The 20,081-nt window shown below is 46.2% G+C and overlaps 1 protein-coding gene across 11 annotated transcripts in view; it reads left to right on the forward strand.

Annotated features, from left to right (window-relative positions):
• The window catches only part of LOC100737821, a 331,448-nt gene that overhangs the window by 235,483 nt on the left and 75,884 nt on the right, over positions 1–20,081 (forward strand). The window lies entirely within an intron of this gene.

Genomic DNA, 20,081 nt, shown 5'->3' on the forward strand with positions numbered 1-20,081 from the left:
GTACCTTGCTTCCCCTTGTGGGCTTTCCCCCTTGAACCAGCAGGGTTGACCTTTGAGCATCTCAAAATTTACATACAAATCTTACAGCAAAAGTAGCAGTCCCTTCTTAAATCTTATGAGGAAATGTGAAAGACAGGGTCTCAGCAGGAAACAAAATCTGTCAAAAACGGTTTGTCCAGGGGTCAGTAATTTTTTTCTGTGAAGGACCAGAAAGTAAATATTTTCTAGAAATACAGTTTCTGTCACAACTGGCCAGAGGCAACACCTAAAGGATGGATGATGCGTGTGGCTTGGGTCCAGGAAAACCATCTTTACAAAAAGAGACTGGGAGGGGGTTATTTGGCTTGTGGGCCAAAGTGGGCTGACCCCTGGTTTAGATAAAAAGACTTTAAGGAGCAATGAGCAGATACTCAGACAAAGTCAGGGGAACAAACACGGGGCATTGGGAGGCATGGCGACTCTAGCGGCAGGAAGCTGCTAGTCCCTCAAAGATGGAAATGGGGGGTCAGGGGGGAGAGGGTGTGAGGGTGAGAACTGAGCATGTGCCTGGGGAGGTACTAGAGCAGGGAGGGAGCAGGGAAGAAGCACCCTCCCCTTTCTCCTCCAGCCCTCAGATCTGCTTGTGCCCCCACCCCGCCCCCCAAACCTGGTCCAGTCAGTGGCCAGCAGCCAGGGGCCTTGTGAGGAAGGAGCAAGTGGAGTGGCAGGGAGTCAGATCAGACAGGAGGCGGGGAAAGGCAAAAGAAGAATGAGCAGCATGAGTGATGTTGCTTTGGGGACTAACTTCTTAGAACCCACTCCTTTGGGGAGAGGAAAGGCTTGGCTGGCTACATCCCTTGACCCTGACTTTATTCTAGAGAATTAGCACTTCCCCACAAACCAGCTCCAGATTTGGGCCTATCCCCCGTCACAGTGATAGATTCAGGGATAGGCTCATGGTCTAATTCAGGCTGAGGCCCAGGTGCAAAACTTTTCTTTGTTAGAACCGTTGGGAAAGTCTTCTCTCTTTTTTTCTGGTGGATCCGAGGCTAGAACTTTGGTAGCCATGTACCATGTGGTGAGGCCTTAACCAAGGGGAGCACACAGGAGAAAGCAGCATCCCTGGGGGTGGGGAGAAAGCCAAGTCCTGATACTGTCACTGAGCCCTGGATCAAGCTATACCTGACACACTCATTTCTCAGTGAGGTGAGCCAATACACTCCCCTTTAATTGAGACCACTTTTCTGTTTGGAGCAACTGAAAGAATCCTGGCTAAGAGAGAAAATCCAGATTTATCACCAGAGCCAAGGCCTGCCTCCCTATAGCTGTGTGGATCTCACATGAGGCACATCTAATCACCAAAGCATGCAAGAGACAATGATTGTCCTGTGTACAGGAGGATTTTCATGTGTGCATGCGGCTACACTCAGGCAATGGCATTTATGCCAGCATGTACATTTCTCAGACACAGAAGTCTTTCTTTGAATATCAGCATGGCATGGACCTCATATGTCACAGAGACAGCAACTTCCAGGGTAATTACATAGATATGGTGATAACCATAGCAACCCAGCAATTCTGAAATGTAATGTCATGCAGATCACTGCAGCTCAGGGACACGGATGGCACTGTGGTACCTGCCCAGGCCTGTGGTTTTTTTTTTTTTTTTTTTTTTTTTTTGGTGGCTTTTCTTTTGCTTGAACAGAAGGGCTTCTCACCACGCAATACTCTCATCAGTCAGTGATTCCCAAAGTTTTGAATTTTATGGGCCAGAAAAATGTCCAAAAACAGGACTGTCATAAAGTTGCCAACTTAATTTTGCTAAGAATAGTTCACAAAAGAGAAAAACAACTGCCATCTACTGTCACCATCATTTCCTAAAAGAAAGGACATTTCACATGTCGGAAAAGAGGGAATCAAGGAGAAGCCCTTGAACTGAGCACATTTATCTTTAAGAAAGATGCATGACTTCAGGGATGCTGTGTCTGGTGGGACACTTGTGCATGGCGAGGCTGTCTGGGTGAGGGGCATGCAGGACCTAAATCCAGTCCTCGCCCTGCCTGCCAAGCCATGTGCTCTGCATGGTCTCTGTCCACTCAGATGAAGGGGCACTTTTTTCTTTACACAAAGGGGCTTCCTGCTTGCCAAGCTGTGTGCTGACAGGGCTGTGTCTGCCCAGAGAGGGCAACCTTTTCTAATCTGTGCAAAACACTTTTGAGCTGGCAGTGGCCCTGCACTACTTTGTTCCACGGTAAAACATTTCACTGGGGGCTGTGCTTTAACCAGTGCCTGGCACGTAGTAGGTGCTCAATAAATATGTATTCAATGAATGTTGGAGAGCTGAGAGAAGCTCCATCAAGGGCCGTTCCCAGGCTGCAGGTTGACATTTGGGGGCCCGGTGGTCCTCAGCAACACAGCTACAGGCATCACATTTCATGTTCTTTTCTCCTCATACTCGTGTCTAAATGGAAGGGAATGAGGAGCAAGATCAGGGCAGCCCCTCCTGCTTCTCAGTTCTTGAGAGGACCAGAAAGAAGCCAGCCTTAAAGGATTGCTTTAAGCCAATTGGACTTTGTACAGTTACCTCTTCAGCTTGCTTCACAACTCAGGTAACAGAGCCTTTGAAGGGTTAAAGCATACACTCTAGTTCACTGGGTGGCAGAGTGAGATTTCAAGGATTTGGGAGAGAGCGACACTGGGGTACTGTCCTCCAGAAATCCTGTATCCCTTGGAAACTGCTCAGTCATGGTGTTTGTGGTCACTTTTCAGCGTGTCTGTCATCAACACCCCCTCCTCCCCATCAACTCCCTGACCACCCCCACCCCCATCTTATGTCTGCTAGTCACAGATACCAGGACTGGAGTTCCCATCGTGTGCAGCGGAAATGAATCCAACTAGGAACCATGAGGTTGTGGGTTCGATCCCTGACCTCGCTCAGTGGGTTAAGGATCTGGTGTTGCTGTGAGCTGTGGTGTAGGTTGCAGATGCAGCTTGGATCTGGCATTGCTGTGGCTGTGGTGTAGGTCAGCAGCTGTAGCTCCAATTAGACTCCTAGCCTGGGAACCTCCATATGCCGTGGATGGGGCCCTAAAAAACAAACAAACAAACAAATAGACAAAAATACCAGGACTCTGAGAGGGTGTACTCACTTCCCGGGGCTGCTGGAACAAATTGCCATAAACTTGGGGTCTCAAAACAACAGAAATGTCTTCTCACAGTTTTAAAGGCCAGAAGGCCAACATCGGTTTCACCGGACTGAAATTAAGGTGGAGGCAGGGCTGTACTCTCTCCAGAGGCTGTAGGGGAAAATCTGTTTCTTCTCTCTGCCAGTGCCGGGAACGACACTCTTCAGCTCATGGCTTTTTCCTCCACCTTCGAAGCCATCTGCACATCCCTCTCGGCTTCCATCATCACGTCACCTTCTATCCTTTAGGCGAGAGTATGATCTCTCTCCTCGTCTCTCTTATAAGGATACTTGTGACAGCACTCAGGGCTCACAGAGATCACCCAGGATGATCACCTTATCTCAAAATCCCCAATCATATCTGCAACAGTTTTATCAGGTAAGGTAGCATTCACGGCCCTTAGGGGTTTGGACTTGATACTGTTGAGTGGCCATTATTCAGCCTACTGCAGAGGGTCAGTGACTTGCCCAAGGTCATGTGCAAATGTGGGGTTCAAACCCAAGCAAACTCTCTTCTGACCACGCCTAACCACCCCCCAGCTATCCTGCCGAAGGGCCAGCAGCCCAGACCCGTGTTTCCATCAGGGGAGGCCACGACTTGAGATCCAGACATGGCTATTCACACGAAGCCATTAAATGGCCTTTAGTATAGTTGGCAGTGACAGGGGAAGGAAGAGAGTTCTTCTTTTTATAAAAACAAATTTAACCTGCTCACCCTTCTTGGCAGCTAGGCCAGGTCTCTGCCATTTTGCAAAGTAATGATGAGAAAATATTTGTTTGTTTTGCTGTTTGTAACTCATCATTGAACCTGGGACCTATTAATAAATTTAAATTTGTGATTGAGGGATAGAGATGGGGAAGGAAGGAAGGCTCTTAAGGAGGATTAATGGTAAATACCCAGGAACTGTGTTTTCTTCTCGGCCACATCTCTACTCCTGGCTGAAGTCAGTGGAAGTCTGGTCTCATGGGGGCCTTAGGGCTGCTGAGTGCAGAGGCTGGACACAGGTGCCTACTGGTCTAGTCACTTCTTGGGCAGTCAGGAAACTCTCTTTTACCAGATACTTTTCTTGCCTTGCCCTGTACTTGAAAGCCAGAGAACAGAGTGAAAAGAATGAACAGACAGGGTGCGGTCTGAATGACATAAAGATTCCGGCTTTAGAAGAAGAGAGAACAGGCGTTCCCATCGTGACTCAGCGGTTAACAAATCTGACTAGCATCCATGAGGATACAGGTTCGATCCCTGGCCTCGCTCAGTGGGTTAAGGATCCGGCATTGCTGTGAGCTGCAGTATAGGTCGAAGAGTGGCTTGGATCCCAAGCTGCTGTGGCTGTGGTGTAGGACGGCAGCTGTGGCTCCAATTCGACCCTTAGCCTGGGAACCTCCATATGCCAAGAGTGCAGCCCTAAAAAAGCAAAAAAAAAAAAAAAAAAAAGAAAAGAAAGAAGAAGAGAGAACAGAACAATTCACACATAACATTTATTGCAAGTCTTCGCAAGCCAGACATGTATTAACCCCCCTTCACCCCGTTTCACAGCTGAAGGAATGAAGGCCTGGAAAGGTGAAGGAACTTGCCTAAAATAAAATCTCTAGTAAACAGTAAAGCAAGAACTTGAACCCAGGTCTGTCTGGCCCAAGGCCATGTCCTAGGTGATTGATTTCAGAAGGCCCTAATTCTCCCATTCTTGCCCCGCCTGCTCTTTAGTGTAGAGGGCAGGTGCCTAGGCTCTGGAGGCAGAGCACAGGAGTTCAAACCCTGGTTCTACCACCTCCAGGCTCTGTTACCTTAGCCAAGTAACCCAACTTCTCTGTGACTGTGTTTTCTCATGTAAGACATTGACATTTATAGCACCTACCTCTTAGAGTTCTTGTAAAAAATTTAATGGATTAATATAAGTAATATTTGTGGAACACTAACTGGCTCAGAATAAGTGAATTGTCATTATCGCTACATCAAATAACTTAGGCAAGAGAATCAATTTACCACTGGGACTTCACTAAAAGTCACTGACATCCAACTAGAATGAGATGCAATTACTAGGTAAGAGACAGTAAAATCTACCTCTTTACTGGTTAAAAAGTGTCCAGTGAAAAAAAGACAAAAATTCACAACCCCACCCCCCAAAGCCTGGAAGAATCGAATAAAACAGTAATTATAATAAAATGTGTGTCTGTTTTCCTTTATCTCCTTACCGATTTCAACAGAGTGAAACTTCTTGTTAAAAGCTCTGATGTGTTTTCCGGAAAGCAGGATCTCATCTCAAGCCATAGTCCACGGACCTGCCTGGGAAGAGTTTCCTGGATGATCAGCATGGCCATGTCACACCGTGAGGACTGCTGCTCCTTCACTCTATCACCCACTGCAATGTGACCCTGCCAACCAGGCTGCAGAGTCCATGCATCAAGTCTTTCCAAAAACTGTTTGTCAGGAGGCTGCTCTATGCGTGTACCAGCCTGGATGTGGTCAGGGAGGCAGAGGGTGTACAAGGCATTGCCCCCACCCTCCAAGAGCTGCCAGGTAACTTAGAGAGTCAAGTCACTGCACGGAAGTCAGATGACAACTTGAGCACCAAGTGGCAGCACAGGAATATAGACAGAGCATCGCTAAGGGTCACTGTTGGCTGCTGAGGGGGGAATGTGCCAGAGGAGGTGGGACCTGAGCTTGGAAGAATTGTCCACATCTGGATGAGGAAAGAGCTCAAAGGAAAGAGCATGCCATGAGAGGGGACGGGAAGCAGCAAAGGTGCCCAAGGTGGGAAATGCATGTGGAAGGAGCAGCTCCTGCTCTGGGCACTGGGTGGTGTCCCTTCCTTCAACCACTTGCTCCGTGTTTCCCATAGGAAGCCTCTGGTGGCCAGTCACAGACAAACCTCTCTCCTACTGATCTAAGTGTAAAGTTTGTAACTCAGGTGTTGGATGGTGGGCTCAGGTAGCTGGGCGTCTATCAGTACAATGTGATTCATGCCTGTAATTGGAGGAGGATGAAGCAGGCTAGAATGGCAGGAAAGTAAACAAAAAAGAAGATCAAGAACTTGGAGAAGAAAGGGCTTAAGAATGAACCGAGAACTTAAAATGGAAAACTTGTTAAAGTCCTGTTGTGATTTGGCTGGTTTTGCCTGGGCATCATCTGCCCTCTCATCTGACTGAAGAGCTAAAGAGCTTACCCCCATCGTTCACTCTCTTTGGGGTCTGCCTGTCTGCAGAGAAAGGTGTGTGTGCTTGGCTCTGTTCTTTGTAAACAAAGAGTGGGACGAAGCCTGTGGCTTTTCCAGCGATGCCTGTTTAGGGGACCATGTCTCCCTAGCTCTGAGGCTCAGTATTAGGGGGCCCGTGGTAATGGAGCTCACATGTGGCTGGTGAAGCGTGAGCAGAAGTGATGAGGTCACTCTGAGAGTCGGCATGGGGCTTGCCATACTCGCATTTTCCTCCCCGCCACCATAATGGGCAGTGCTCAGATAGAGTCTGTTCCAACTGCTGGGTTTCTGAGTGAAGATGATATGGATTGGACCTTCTGCCAGCCTACAGTGGATGTGTAATATGAACCAGAAATAAACCTTAGTTTTTATCAGCCGCCAAGACTCCTGGCGTTGTTTGTTACTGCAGCATAAGCTACCTATCCTGACTAATACAAAGCCTATTGCTACTGCATGTCTAAGACACTTTTTCCAACAGCCCTATGAGTAATAGATTGACAGTGGCATCTCCATCTCCCTCCTCTTTTTCCCTTTTCTCCAGCTCTGATGGGATAGAGGCGATTATTTGGCCTCCCTTGTACCCTGACAAGAGCCCAAGTCTGCAGAACCTCAGGTAATAATGAATCTTGCACCTCAGTCTACAAAAAAGGAAGGATGGAAGCATCCGTAGAAAATGTATTGGTGAGCTCTGATGTTGTGAAGTGAGTGGAAGATTATTTAGATAAACGGATTAATCTGATTGAAATGGTTCCCAGAAGTAAATGTCAATGAACCAGACGTGGTAATTTCTTGCTCATGAAGTAGTGTTAGTATGCATGTGATTTGAAGTTTATGTTAAAACACAAGCACAAGATTGCCTCCTGGGCTGTGGGTGGTGTAAATGGGATGGGGCTACCATGAGTGGGAACTGTTCGTGTCAGATACGGTTAGCTCAAGCAGGATGATGGGCGAGACTGGAGGTTCCTGGAATATGGTTGTGAATCATAAACAATAAGCCAAGGCCAGAAATATATCTTTTGTATAGAAATTAACTTCGAGCTATCTGTAAACATCTGCTAAGCAAATTCCAAGTGTGCTGGAGGTTTTGCTTCGTTGCTTCAGAATAACAAGTGTTGCCTTCCGAGGGAACTACTGCTCTCTTAAAATGTGTGTGTGGGATCTTAGGAAATAGTTGCTCAGTCATGTATGTGCACGTTTCCCAAACTGGATTGCTGTTAAAATGCGTGTTCAAAAAAGAGTTCTTTTCGATTAACAAACAAAAAATCAAGGAAATACTGAGTTACAGTTAAAGAAATTTATTTCTTTTCTCTTTTCTTTCTTTCTTTCTTTCTTTCTTTCTTTCTTTCTTTCTTTCTTTCTTTCTTCCTTCCTTCCTTCCTTCCTTCCTTCCTTCCTTCCTTCCTTCCTTCCTTTCCTTCCTTCCTTCCTTCCATCCTTCCTTCCTTCTTTCTTCCTTCCTTTCTTCTTTCCTCCCTTCCTCACTTCCTACTTCCTTCCTTCCTTCTTTCTTCCTTCCTTTCTTCTTTCCTCCCTTCCTCACTTCCTACTTCCTTCCTTCCTTCTTTCCTTTCTTCCTTCTTTTCGTCTGCACCTGGAGCATGCAGAAGATCCCAGGCCAGGAATTGAGCCCATACCATAGCAGTGACCTGAGCCACAGCACTGACAACACCAGGTCTTTAACCTGCTGAGCCACCAGGAAACTTCCAAAGGAGTTTCTTTACTGTAGAACTTCTCAGAGGCTTGAAAACATTAATGTTGATTGTGATGCTCTAGGAGTATGCAATGATCACAGCTTCCCAAACTTTCTGACCACAGGACTCATAGATATGTAGATAGATAAAGAGATGGACAAAGGGGTGGATTGATGAAAGGATGAAGGGATCAATATGGGTATAGATATAGAAATATATTTAGCACTTCCCTGAACTATTTGTAAATAAAGACAAGTACTAAAGGAACCTATACGTATACCTTTGACTGGAAAACAGACCTCCCTTGATATGAACTCTTACTGTGCAAATAAAACAAGCAAATTAGATTAGGATGGTTTGGGGTGCAGCAAACAGGCTTCCCTTTAAAGAGGACTTAAATGATGGAGTTCTCATTGTGGCTCAGTGGTTAACAAATCTGACTAGGAACCATGAGGTTGCAGGTTTGATACCTGGCCTTGCTTAGTGGGTTAAGGATCCAGTGTTGCCATAAGCTGTGGTGTAGGTCACAGACGCGGCTCGGATCCCACGTTGCTGTGGCTGTGGTGTAGGCCGGTGGCTACAGCTCCGATTGGACCCCTAGCCTGGGAACTTCCATATGCCGTGGGTGCAGCCCTAGAAAAGGCAAAAAAATTAAAAATAAAAAATAAATAAAGAGGACTTCAATGATAAAAATATCTATTATGTCACATAAAAACCTAGAGGAAGGGTGATTTCTGGACTGGTTAATTCAGCAGCTCTGGAGTATTCTCATGAACTCAGAGGTTTTGTTTCTTTCTGCTCTGCTCATCACAAAAGCAATGCCTCCCTCCCGATGGCAAGATGTTGCTGCAGTTTCCAGCACTGGGTGGATGCAGCTTCCCTCAGATCTGGTGGGAAGCACTTCCTCCCAGGTGGCTCCTGGTTTAGGAAAGACACCCTTTCCTAGTAGCCCCTGGCAAACTCTCCTTTAGATTTGCACACCTGTGCCCTGAATGTCGTGAGAGCTAGGAAGGGGACTCTTTGGCATTTTGAGTCTCCATTGTAGGAGATGGGTCCTACCAGCAAGAAGTGGGGTGGGGGTGGGGAGTCTCAGCAGATTTCATAGGCGGACAACCAGGAGTGTTTATCACACAATTGTGTGATCTAAGTGCTTTGTCTGGGTTCTTCAAAGAAAGAGCCTATGGTAATATTGCACACACACACATACATGAACACACACACACAGAGACACACATATACATTTAAAATGGAGGAGGAGTTCCTGATGTGGCTCAGCGGGTTAAGAACCTGTCTGTGAGGATGCATGTTTGATCCCTGGCCTTGCACAATGGATTAAGCCTCCAGTGTTGCTGCAAGTTGCGGTGTAGCTCCCCGATGTGGCTTGGATCCTGCTTTGCTGTGGCTGTGGTGTAGGCTGACAGCTGCAGCTCTGATTCGATGCTTAGCTTCCATATGCTTCAGGTATGGCCCTAAAAAAATAATGCGGGAAATACTGAGTTGAATTTACAGAGGTTTGTGTTATATATATGCAACAAAGAGGTTTATTATAAGGAACTGGTTCACATGATTACAGAGGCCGAGACGTCTCAAGACCTGCAGTGGGAGACCCAGGAGAGCAGAGAGTACAATTCCAGTCTGAGTCCAAAGGTGGGGAAGGCTGATACTCACTTTTCCGTTCTGTTCAAGCCTTCGGTGGCTTGGCTGGGGCCGCCCACCTGGGGGAGGGCAATCTGCTTTCTCCTATCTACAGATTAGAATGCTCATTGCATCCAGAAACAACCTCACAGACACACCCAGAATAATGTTTAAGCAAATATTTGGGCACCCCGTGGCCCAGTCAGGTTGACACATAAACCTAACCACCGCATTCAGGCAAGTTACCTCTTCAAACCTTAGTGACTTCATTAGTAAAAGGACTTGTCTGATTAGTGGTTGTGAGAATAAAATGCACTAACATGTTTAAAGTACTTAGCACAGTATCCTGTACCAGCACATAATTAGCTCTCAGCACAGATTTGTTTTTAAAGCACAAAATTGGACTTGTGAGAGTAATCACTGCAATTTCATTGACTCTTTCTCTCTTTTGCTGCCAGAGCCTCTGTCCCCTGTAAATGCTGAATCAAAGACTCCCAGGGGACATCACACATAGACTCAGAAATTAGTCTGTCTCCTGCAAGTTGCCACACAGCCATGGCATTTCTCTCCTACCCTGGCCCCTTGCAGATGTCAGGTGTCTTCCAAGTCACCTGAGGTAAGAATACTCAAATCCACCCTGAGGGTTTGTATGCCAATCCCCCGAGGCACCCTCGAGGATTCGAGAGCTGGGTTCTGAGCAGAAGTGGGCAAAAATTCCTCCAATCTTTCATGAAAACCACTCTACAGCTTCTTCTTCAGGCCTTCTCTCCACAACTCATTCATTTATTTAGCAAATACTTAATGAGCATTTGCTACATTCCAGCTGTGTGCTAGACAGTAGCTCACAGATGGTTGGCAAATGGGCTGAACTACAGGTGTCTATTGAGTTGGCATTGGAAGACCAGTCAGGCAGATTCTGCCTCTTCCCCAGACCCAGATGCCAAGAGGCCACAGTGCTTGCTCTCCTGTAGCCTTGGCAGCCAAAAGGGCTAAGGGGGAGGGTGGTGGCATAAGAATTATGCAGTGCTGACCTTTGAGAGTAAGAACCATTGCTTCTTAGTGTCCTGCTCTCTACATTGGATATTCTGCTGGCTTCTGGCTAGTGTGCTATTTTGGATCAGAGGTGGATTAAAACAAATAGAGCTTCTTTCTCTTTTCTTCTTTTATCCGCCCTCTTCTGAGATTTTCTGTCCATGCCTGGGCATGAAAACACCAGAGAATGGGGAGCTGAATTTTCTTTCTCCTTCCATCCTAGCAAGACTGTACTTTAAAGGAAAAACAAGGTTCTAATATTAGTCAACCTTGCCAGTGATATCACAGCTTAAGTTGATTGGGTTCTAAATTCAGGAAGCATAGGAAAGATCATCTACCATCAGAATAACCCTTGAGAACTCTAAATCCCATAGGTATGATTTGTGGATCCCAAATTATAGCTTAATATGTCCAACACAGCAGTTTTTCTGTGAACATGGAAACAGATTGCTATTTCTGTACTTGAGCACCAGATGAGATATTCAGCTTGTGTTTAGGGATCATAATAAATGCAAACTTGCTGTGTTTTTTCTTTGTTTTATTTTAGCTAAGTGTGAACAGTTTGCATATATTTAAATAAGTGTTAGAATAATGTGAACTCACTATAGAGGACATCGCTGATGAATAATGTGCCAGCCATTTATATGTCATGGAACATTTAGGAAATATTTTGAAATCACTTCAATTTTTTCTCCAACTTTTTACTTTGAAAAATTTCAAACCTAGAAAAGAGTTTAAAAAATAATGTAATATAGCCAAGATATGGAAACAATCTAAATGTCTATTGACAGATGATTGGATAAAGAAGATGTGGTATATATCTACAATGGAATATTACTCAGCCATAAAAAAGAATGAAGTAATGCCATTTGCCACAACATGGATGAACCTAGAGATTATCATACTAAGCAGAAAATAGAAATTATCTTACTCCATAAAATATCATAGTAATTATCATACTAAGCAAAATAAGTCAGAAAGAGGAAGACACATACCATACGATATCACTTATATGTGGAATCTAAAGTATGATGCAAGTGAATGTATCTATGAAACAGAAACAAACTCACAGACATAGAAGCAGACCTGTGGTTGCCCAGGGGAAGAGGGAGTGGAGGAAGGAAGGATTGGGAGTTTGGGATTAGCAGATGCATAGTGCTATATATATATATATGGATAGATGAAAAGGTCCTACTCTATGACACAGGGAACTATATTCACTATCCTATGATAAGTCATAATGGAAAAGAATATATATATTCAGTTATACGTATAGATACATATATCTATATATATTCAGTTATATGTGTGTATATCTGAATCACTTTGCTGTAAAGCAGAAATTAACACAACATTGTAAATCAACTATACTTCAATAAAATTATAAAATATATATGATGAATGATGATACTCTTATATCCTTCACTTAGATCCATCGATTGGCAATGTTTTACCATATTAATATTATTGCCCTAATACACACACACACATAGACACAGTGTACTCACTATAATAGGTTTTCACAAAGTGAATATACCCTGTAACAAGCACTAAAATGCAAAACAGAACATTGTCAAAACCTGGAAATCTTGCGGGTGCCCTTCCTGACATCACTCCCCCAGGGGAACCACAGTCCTGATTCAAATTACTTAAGTGGGTTTTGTGTCTGTCTTCCACATTTATGTAAATAGAATCATACTTTTAGAAAAAAAATTCATGTTCGTTTATTGTGGGTTTTTGTTGTTGTTGTTGTTGTTGTTTTGACCGCACCCATAGCCTGTGGAAGCTCTTGGACCAGGGATCAAACTTGAGTCACAGCAGCCACTGCAGTTGGATCCTTAACCCACTGCACCACAAGAAAACTCCAGTGGAATCATACCTTATGTATACTTTGAGCCTGGCTTCTTTTGCTCAATATTTTGAGTTTCACCCAAGTTGTGTGCAGTATTCTATTCTGTTCAGCCCTGTCTTTGTGGTTGCTGCTGTTCAGGGCATTGACTTTTTTGAAGAGAGCCCTGTGATCTGGACTTACCTGATCATTTCCTTTGGATTAGACTCAACATAAACATTTTGGCAAGAACTCGACAAAGGTCAGATTGTGTACCTCCCATTGCCTCTCATGATTAGACACACATGTGCCATGTGTCCCTTGAACGCTGAGTGATGCTAAGCTCGATGGCATTGTTATTGGCTGTCTGGCAGATCCCTCCATTAGTGAAGATACCTTCCCTTATGTAATTAATGAGCAATCTTTGGGCAGATGCTCTGAGATCACATAAATATCCTGATGGCCAACTAACTTTGTACTCAATGGTTTTAGCATCTGTAGACGATCCGTGCTTGAATCTATTATTATTATTATTTTTGTCTTTTTGTCCTTTTAGGGCCACACCCGCAGCATATGGAGATTCCCAGGCCAGGGGTCTAATCAGAGCTGTAGCCTCCGGCCTACACCACAGCCACAGCAACGCAGAATCTGAGCCGCATCTATGACCCACACCACAGCTCATGGCAACGCCGGATCCTTAACCCACTGAGCAAGGCCAGAGATGGAACTGGCAACGTCATGGTTTCTAGCCGGATTTGTTTCTGATGCGCCACGATGGGAACTCCATGAATCTATTATTTCATTGGAGTTGAAATTCTTAGGAAATTCTCTTGTGAAACTAAAACTTGCTTAAGTATGTCCACTTTTCCTCTCTCCCAGCCCTGGCAAAGATACAAAAGGAACATGCAGGTTACTCTCCATTGTCCCCTGCATTCCACTTTCTGCCTTAACTGTCCTATTTTGTCACCCTGGGAGGCTGACCCTGAACCTTGCACCACTCAAATTCTCTTGCAATTGGTTTTCCAGTTGGGTGAGGCCCATGGGAGCACTTTACTGGCAAGACATCCAAGGGCAGGAGAAGAGAGAGGGTGGGTCACCCCATCACTCTGCCCCAGCCCTCACTGCTGGCAGTCGCTGCGTCCCTGACCACTTATGTTCCCACCTGATGACTCTCCAGGGTCTAGCTCTTCATGGTTCTGGCATCAGGGTATCAGCTTCCTCTTCTTCCTCCTCTTCCAATTGCTTCAGTATTTCTTGTGTGTGTATTGAACGCTGTCCACACCGCTGCAAAGAGTCCCTTTATTAAAAATCTCCTTGGGGGTTCCCGTCATGGCTCAGTGATTAACGAATCCAGCTAGGAACCATGAGGTTGTGGGTTCGATCCCTGGCCTTGCTCAGTGGGTTAAGGATCCAGCATTACCATGAGCTGTGGTGTAGGTTGCAGACACGGCTCGGATCCCGCGTTGCTGTGGCTCTGGCATAGGCCGGCGGCTGCGGCTCCGATTGGACCCCTAGCCTGGGAACCTCCATATGCCGTGAGAGCGGCTCAAGAAATGGCAAAAAGACAAAACAAACAAACAAACAAAAACAAAACAAAACAAAAATAAAAATCTCCTTAATTAAACCATCTCAGAAATTCTGCTTCCTGTCAAGACTCTGACTGATTCAATGAATTTCACTCCAAGTCACCAGTTCTGATCTGAATGGTAGGGTTTTAATTTTGTTTCTGTCAACTGGTATCACTGACAAGTGTTCAGGGAGAAACAAGAAAAAAAAGAGTGCATCCTCCTGGCAGTGGAGGCCCTAGATCTTGGCTTCCCTGAGTCCAGACCCACCCTACTTTTCCCACAGTTTGAGCCCATGAACTAATGAAATCCACTGTTTTGCTCAAGCCAATTGAAATTGAGTATGTGTCCCTTGCATCCAAAGAGCACTGAATATGCAGGGAAGAGTCAGCAGTTTGCACGTGCAAAGGAATGGGGGTTCTAGGGATGGGCTGGCAGGATTTGCTGGAAGGTGTAACACAGCTATAGCTCTTTGCTCTTAGCTGAACATTCTCTAGATGCTTACATAAAATATTGAATGACTTGCTGTCTTCCATCTCTCCTGTGTTCAGTTCCTTGAAAGCAACCTCTGCCTTGTTGTCCTGGGGCAGGTCTTCTGTGCATCATTCATTGGTCACAGGGAGGGCAGACTGCAGGGAAGCTACAAGAAGGGACAGTGCAGTGCCCAGGGCTGGTAGCAGAGGGCATCATGGTCACCCTGGGCCTGAAGGGGCAAAGAGAGGGGCATTATTAAGCCTGGAGACAAAGAGGGCACTGTAGTCACTTGATGGGAGCCATGGCCTTTGGGTGAGGAACACAGCCAGCTCATGGCAGCTCTGTAGTGAGGAAAACAGAAGAATACACACTCCAGCCTGGCCCCCTCTCTCCCTCCTAGCTCCTGCCATTGGTCCCATTAGCCAGGCATAGCAGACTCCCCCAGTTTCTTCTTCCCAGCAGGGTGGAGAAGGGGGAATGGATGTGAAGGTATTCAGCACAGGGGCTCTGCTTTGTTCCTGGTCCAGAACGTGCCATCACAACCAAACACACCAAAGCCCCAGTGGACGCAAGATGCCTTAGCTTGGCATTTAAGAACCATCTTTGAGAGGAACTGAGTATTATGGTGAAGAGTGAAGTTTTTAATCCCAACTGTATCCCTGGATAATTAACCCAACCCACCTGGACCTCCTCTGTAGATGAGGATAGTAATGGCACCTCCCTTGCAGGTGTTTGAGGATTAATGGAGCCGGTACTATAAAGTGCTTAGCACAGAGCTGGATACATAGGAGAGTTTTGTCAAGGTTTACTCTTTTTTGCCATTTTAAAATATTCAAGTATACTTGATTTACAATATCGTGACAATTTCTGCTGTACAGTAGTGACCCAGTTGTACCTTATATATACATTCTTCTTCTCATTTCATCTTCCATCATGTTCTATCCCAAGAGACTGGACATCGTTCCCTGTGCTATGCAGTAGGACCTCATTGCTTATCCATTGTAACTGTAAGCGTTTGCATCTAACAACCCCAAATTCCCAGTCTATCCCACTCCCTCTCCGAAAGATTCACTTTTATTTAATATCGTTATTACCATTGCACTTGGTTCTGGAGAATCTCAAGATGGAGAGAATTTCCCCAGAACATACCTTGAGGTCGAAAGAACACTTGAGTTCCAATCCAGCCACCATACGCTCTTCTTCACCTTGACCTTCATTCTCCCGAGCCTCAGTTTCCTGGCTGTGCTATGGAGCACAAATACCCACTTCACAGACTTAGAGGAAGACCAAAGAGAAGGAGATAAATGTACAAGCCAATGTTTTCTAAAGCGCACCCGCATTCTGCTAATGTAAGGAATTAGAATTATTAACCCAGCAAAGAGTGTTCTGTGGCAAGCGTTTTTCTGATGATCTTCCTTGCTGTTCCTGTTGATTCAGTGCATGTCAACAGATGACTCCATTTAAACCTAAATGTCCCTTGCCCAAGCTAATTGCTAATTTAGACTTAAACTGTGCCCAACTCACGATTAGAATTCAAACCTTGGAACTCCATTAGGGATGCATAATGCTACATTTTCCTTCCCTGAAATTAATCAGCTGCAAATGATTAAATTACTATATATAGTGTGAAACACAACAAAGCTGTAATTTTTATATAAATTCCAGAATGTTACATTATTTCCCTTCAGCACTGACATCGGAATAATTCCTCCACAATCATTGCTTTGTCTTCTGTAAAATAAAATTTAAAAAACCCATTGCTCTTCAAGCGTACCAGAGTCTGCGTTCAATATTTAATATGATTAATGTTTACTGTATTTGTTGTGGGGTTGTCTGCTAATTGTGGCGTTAAGCCGCACCCCCTTCATCATCTCTGGGGGCTGAGGGATGTTGGTTCAGAACCACTGTCGGAGAAAGTATCAATTAAAATTCAGCTTCGTCGAGCACATGAATCTTTTTTGTTGTTTGTTTGTGGTGCCTGGCATGTCTGGTGGCAACACGCTCCTTCTCTCTCGTCTCCTCGCTGCAGGAGCAGATAGAGATTCTAGGCAACTTTTCCATGAGGATGTGGCCTGGGGGGAAGCCTGGGGGGAAGCCAGTGGGACCGGGTATCTAGCGGCCATCCTAACAGTGTGCATCTCTGGAAAACCCCTCCACCCTCCTGAAACGGGACAAGTGATTAAAGGCAGGTCTGGATGTAGGTGAGGCAAGCAAGGTGTCCAGGGGCTCAATCTAAGGAGGACAGGGTGCATACATGTCCCAGGAGCCACTTCAGACTGCTCGGGTTTTGTGCCCCAGCCACCTCCCACTTAAGGACCTGGCCTCCTTACATACCGCACCCCAGGCACCTCACTTGCCCTCAAATTAAGAGGACCTCACTGAGAGTCAGGAAACCTGAATGGCAACCCTGTGTGCCCTGGCATCGCTGTGACAGACCTCAGATCAGTCTCTTAACCCCTCCGGGTCTTGGCTTCCTTGACTGTAACATGGGGGTGATAATCCGTGCAGGAAAGATCTAGGACTAAGACAACGCTTTGTCCCCTAGAGGATGCCCTGAAGGGATGGGGTCATTGCTCGCCTTCCCACCGCAGTTGCTCCTCTGGTTCCCTCCTCAAAGCCCCTACAGCTTTTTGGGGGGAAGCCCCGGGCAAAGTCTTGGAAATGCTGTCTGCAGATGGCCTCATAAGCCCAGGGAAGGTGTCTCCCATGGTTGGGGGGCTTCACCCATCTGCTGGCCCTGAGGTCCCACTGCGCCTGGGGTCCCTGGTGGTGGTGGAGCCATCTCTGCTCTCCCACCCCTCCCCCATTTTCGTCAGTGCCAGGGTCTCTCAAAGAACATGTAGACAAACTGTCAGCTCTCTTGGTAGCCTTTTCCCTTCTGGAGCCCAAACATCGGCCCCAGAGGGCTGGCTTCCAGTCTTCCCTCTCACGCCTCCCCTGCCTCTTCCACGCCTCAGCTGAAACCTGCCCCCAGATGCATGATCACCCCTTTCCACTTAAAGCATGCACCCCCCTCCACTTACACCTGGCCTCACTGAGGACTGACTGGGTACTCTCTGTTTGGGGGGTATGCAGAGCCTACCAGGCTTCTCACCCCAAGACTCAGAGCCCACGATCTATTCCCTTGGGCCACCTGTGCCTCACCAGCCCACCTCATTGGCTCCTCTCTGTGTTAGTGGACTTTCCTTCCATCCTGACTGGGAATTAGCTTCCTCCTGGACTGTCAGCATTTAGAAGGTGCAGCTTCCAAACATTTTATCCTCCATCACCGACAGAAGAATAGGAGCCAACCACGTGCCCTTTGATATCAAGCTGTCCTTCCCCAACTTCTGAGTCAGTTCATACCTTCTGCACTGATCTCTTTCTGCCAAAGAAGGCATATTTATTAACAGGCTGTCTAGTCTGGCCAGTAGACAAAGGGATGCTCAGAGGAGGGTGGGATGGAATATCACACCTTGACCTAGGACTGACACTCAGCCCGGGTGCACCTGCGGGTCCAGGCAGACTATGAATATATGCAATACTTCTGTAGCAGTTGGTCACTAGCCACTGCCAAGTGCTCCTCTGCATCCGTGCTGCCCAGCCCTGCCCCTAGTCCTCTGGATTTCCCCACAATCTAAGAGAAGGGACCTGCCCCCACCCCAGAGTGTCTCTAGGACTCTGCCCCAGCCCTGGGGTCGGGTTCTTTCCCATCAGCTGGTGCTCCTGCCATTAGTGAGTCTGAATCTCATCCTGACCTTCCCAGTTAACTAATCCCACAGCTGTCCCCCAGATAGCCACTTCAGAACATGACAAAAAAAGCACTGAGTTCTACTTTGAAGCACACTAAATACCTTTTAAAAGTTATTTCACTGACAAGGAGTTCCCTGTTGGCCTAGTGGGTTAAGGATCTGGCATTGTCACTACAGAAGCTTGGGTCACTGCTATGGCTGGGGTTCCCTCCCTGGCCTGGGAACTTCTGTATGCTGTGGGCTTGACAAAAAAAAATATTTCAGTGACAAAAAGTCTCTCCCTGGACTTAACTGCCTCTGATGAAATTTGCCTTCAGTGAATGAACTCCAGTTTAACGATCTCAAGGTGCCCATTTATCCTCATGCTTTCAGGAAATAGTAACAGCTAAGACGTACCGAGTGCCCCTCACTGCCAGGCACTGTGCTAAGTGCTCGAGTGCAGGACCTGCCGTGTGCAACACTGTGACCTTTAGGTATTACTATTATCATTTAACACATGGAGACTAAGATTCAAAGCGTTTAGGTAATTTGCGCAAAGTATCACACTAGAAAGTGGCAGGGCTGGGACTCAAACCCAGGCTGAGTGATTCCAAAGCTGTTCGACTTGCAGCTAAATTATTTGGTCTATAGTCTCATACATGTTAGTTTTCTTCTTCTTGTTATATCATCTTCACTATTCTAGTGGCCTTAGCCTCCGTGTGTATGGGAGAGAGAGAAAGAGAGGGAGAGAGAGAGGTAGGGGGAAGAGAGAGAGAGGGAGAGAGGGAGGGAGAGAAAATAGGAATAGACGTCTTGTCAGATGGGTGCCACATGGCGCCAGTGCTCTGTGAAGACATCTGGATCACAAAAGGGGTGAAGAGGAATAAGGATCAGCAAGTGAAAACTTCTGGGACCAGGCAGGAGGAGCCTGTGAGCCTCTCTCTGCCAAGATGACCTGAGCTGAGCTGGTCCTCTCCCTCCTTTCCTCCCTCTCTTCCTCTTTTTCTCCAAGTTAATGCCAAGAAGGGCATTGGAGGCTTGTTAAAGAGCTATGGCACAGTAGCCAGGGCCCAGGTGGAATGGGGACCTTTTGGTGGACTCTGATGTTTTGCTTCTTTTTTTTAAACCCTGAATTCCCTTCAGGGTGTTTTTCCGGGGGGGGGGGGGGGACAAATAATTTAAGACTTAAGACAAAAGTCCAAAAGATGAAGTGGAGCTGGTTCCGCCGAGAGCTGCTCCCCTTCTAGACCAGACAAAGGCCGTGACCCACTCATTCCCCCGAGGTCCAGGCCTGGAGACACTCTGTCCCATTCAGCTCCTGGAGACTGGTTGGCCAGGCTGCCAAGCTCCCTGCCTTCCCACCCCCACCAATGACAGCAGTCCAAAATGGCCATCATCTGAGCACAAGATCTGCTGTTCATTAAAAAATCAACTTTCTTGTGGACAAGAAAATTACTTTAAAAAAAAAAACAAAAAAAATTTTTGAGCTCAAAATCTCACTTATCCTTAGGGCTCGGGTGAGTTGCAAATCCAATCCAATCCAGAAACTCCCAATAAAAAGACTGATTTGAATTATGCCACAGGCCAAATTATGGGGAGGAAGTAAGTGGAAGGAGGGAGAGAAATAGCATCTTACTGCATTTCTAACTGTGTTGCCTCTCCTAGTGGGCAAAGAATGGAACCCTGGCCCAGGGATCTGAGTGCAGGCAGCCCCTGGGTCTGGGTGGTTTCTTCCAAGTGCTCCCTCCCCACCAGCAAAGCCTCTGAGGTTGTGTCAGCCTGGAGAGAAACT

The sequence above is a fragment of the Sus scrofa genome, chromosome 2 (assembly GCF_000003025.6).
Source record: "Sus scrofa isolate TJ Tabasco breed Duroc chromosome 2, Sscrofa11.1, whole genome shotgun sequence".
NCBI lineage: Eukaryota > Metazoa > Chordata > Mammalia > Artiodactyla > Suidae > Sus > Sus scrofa.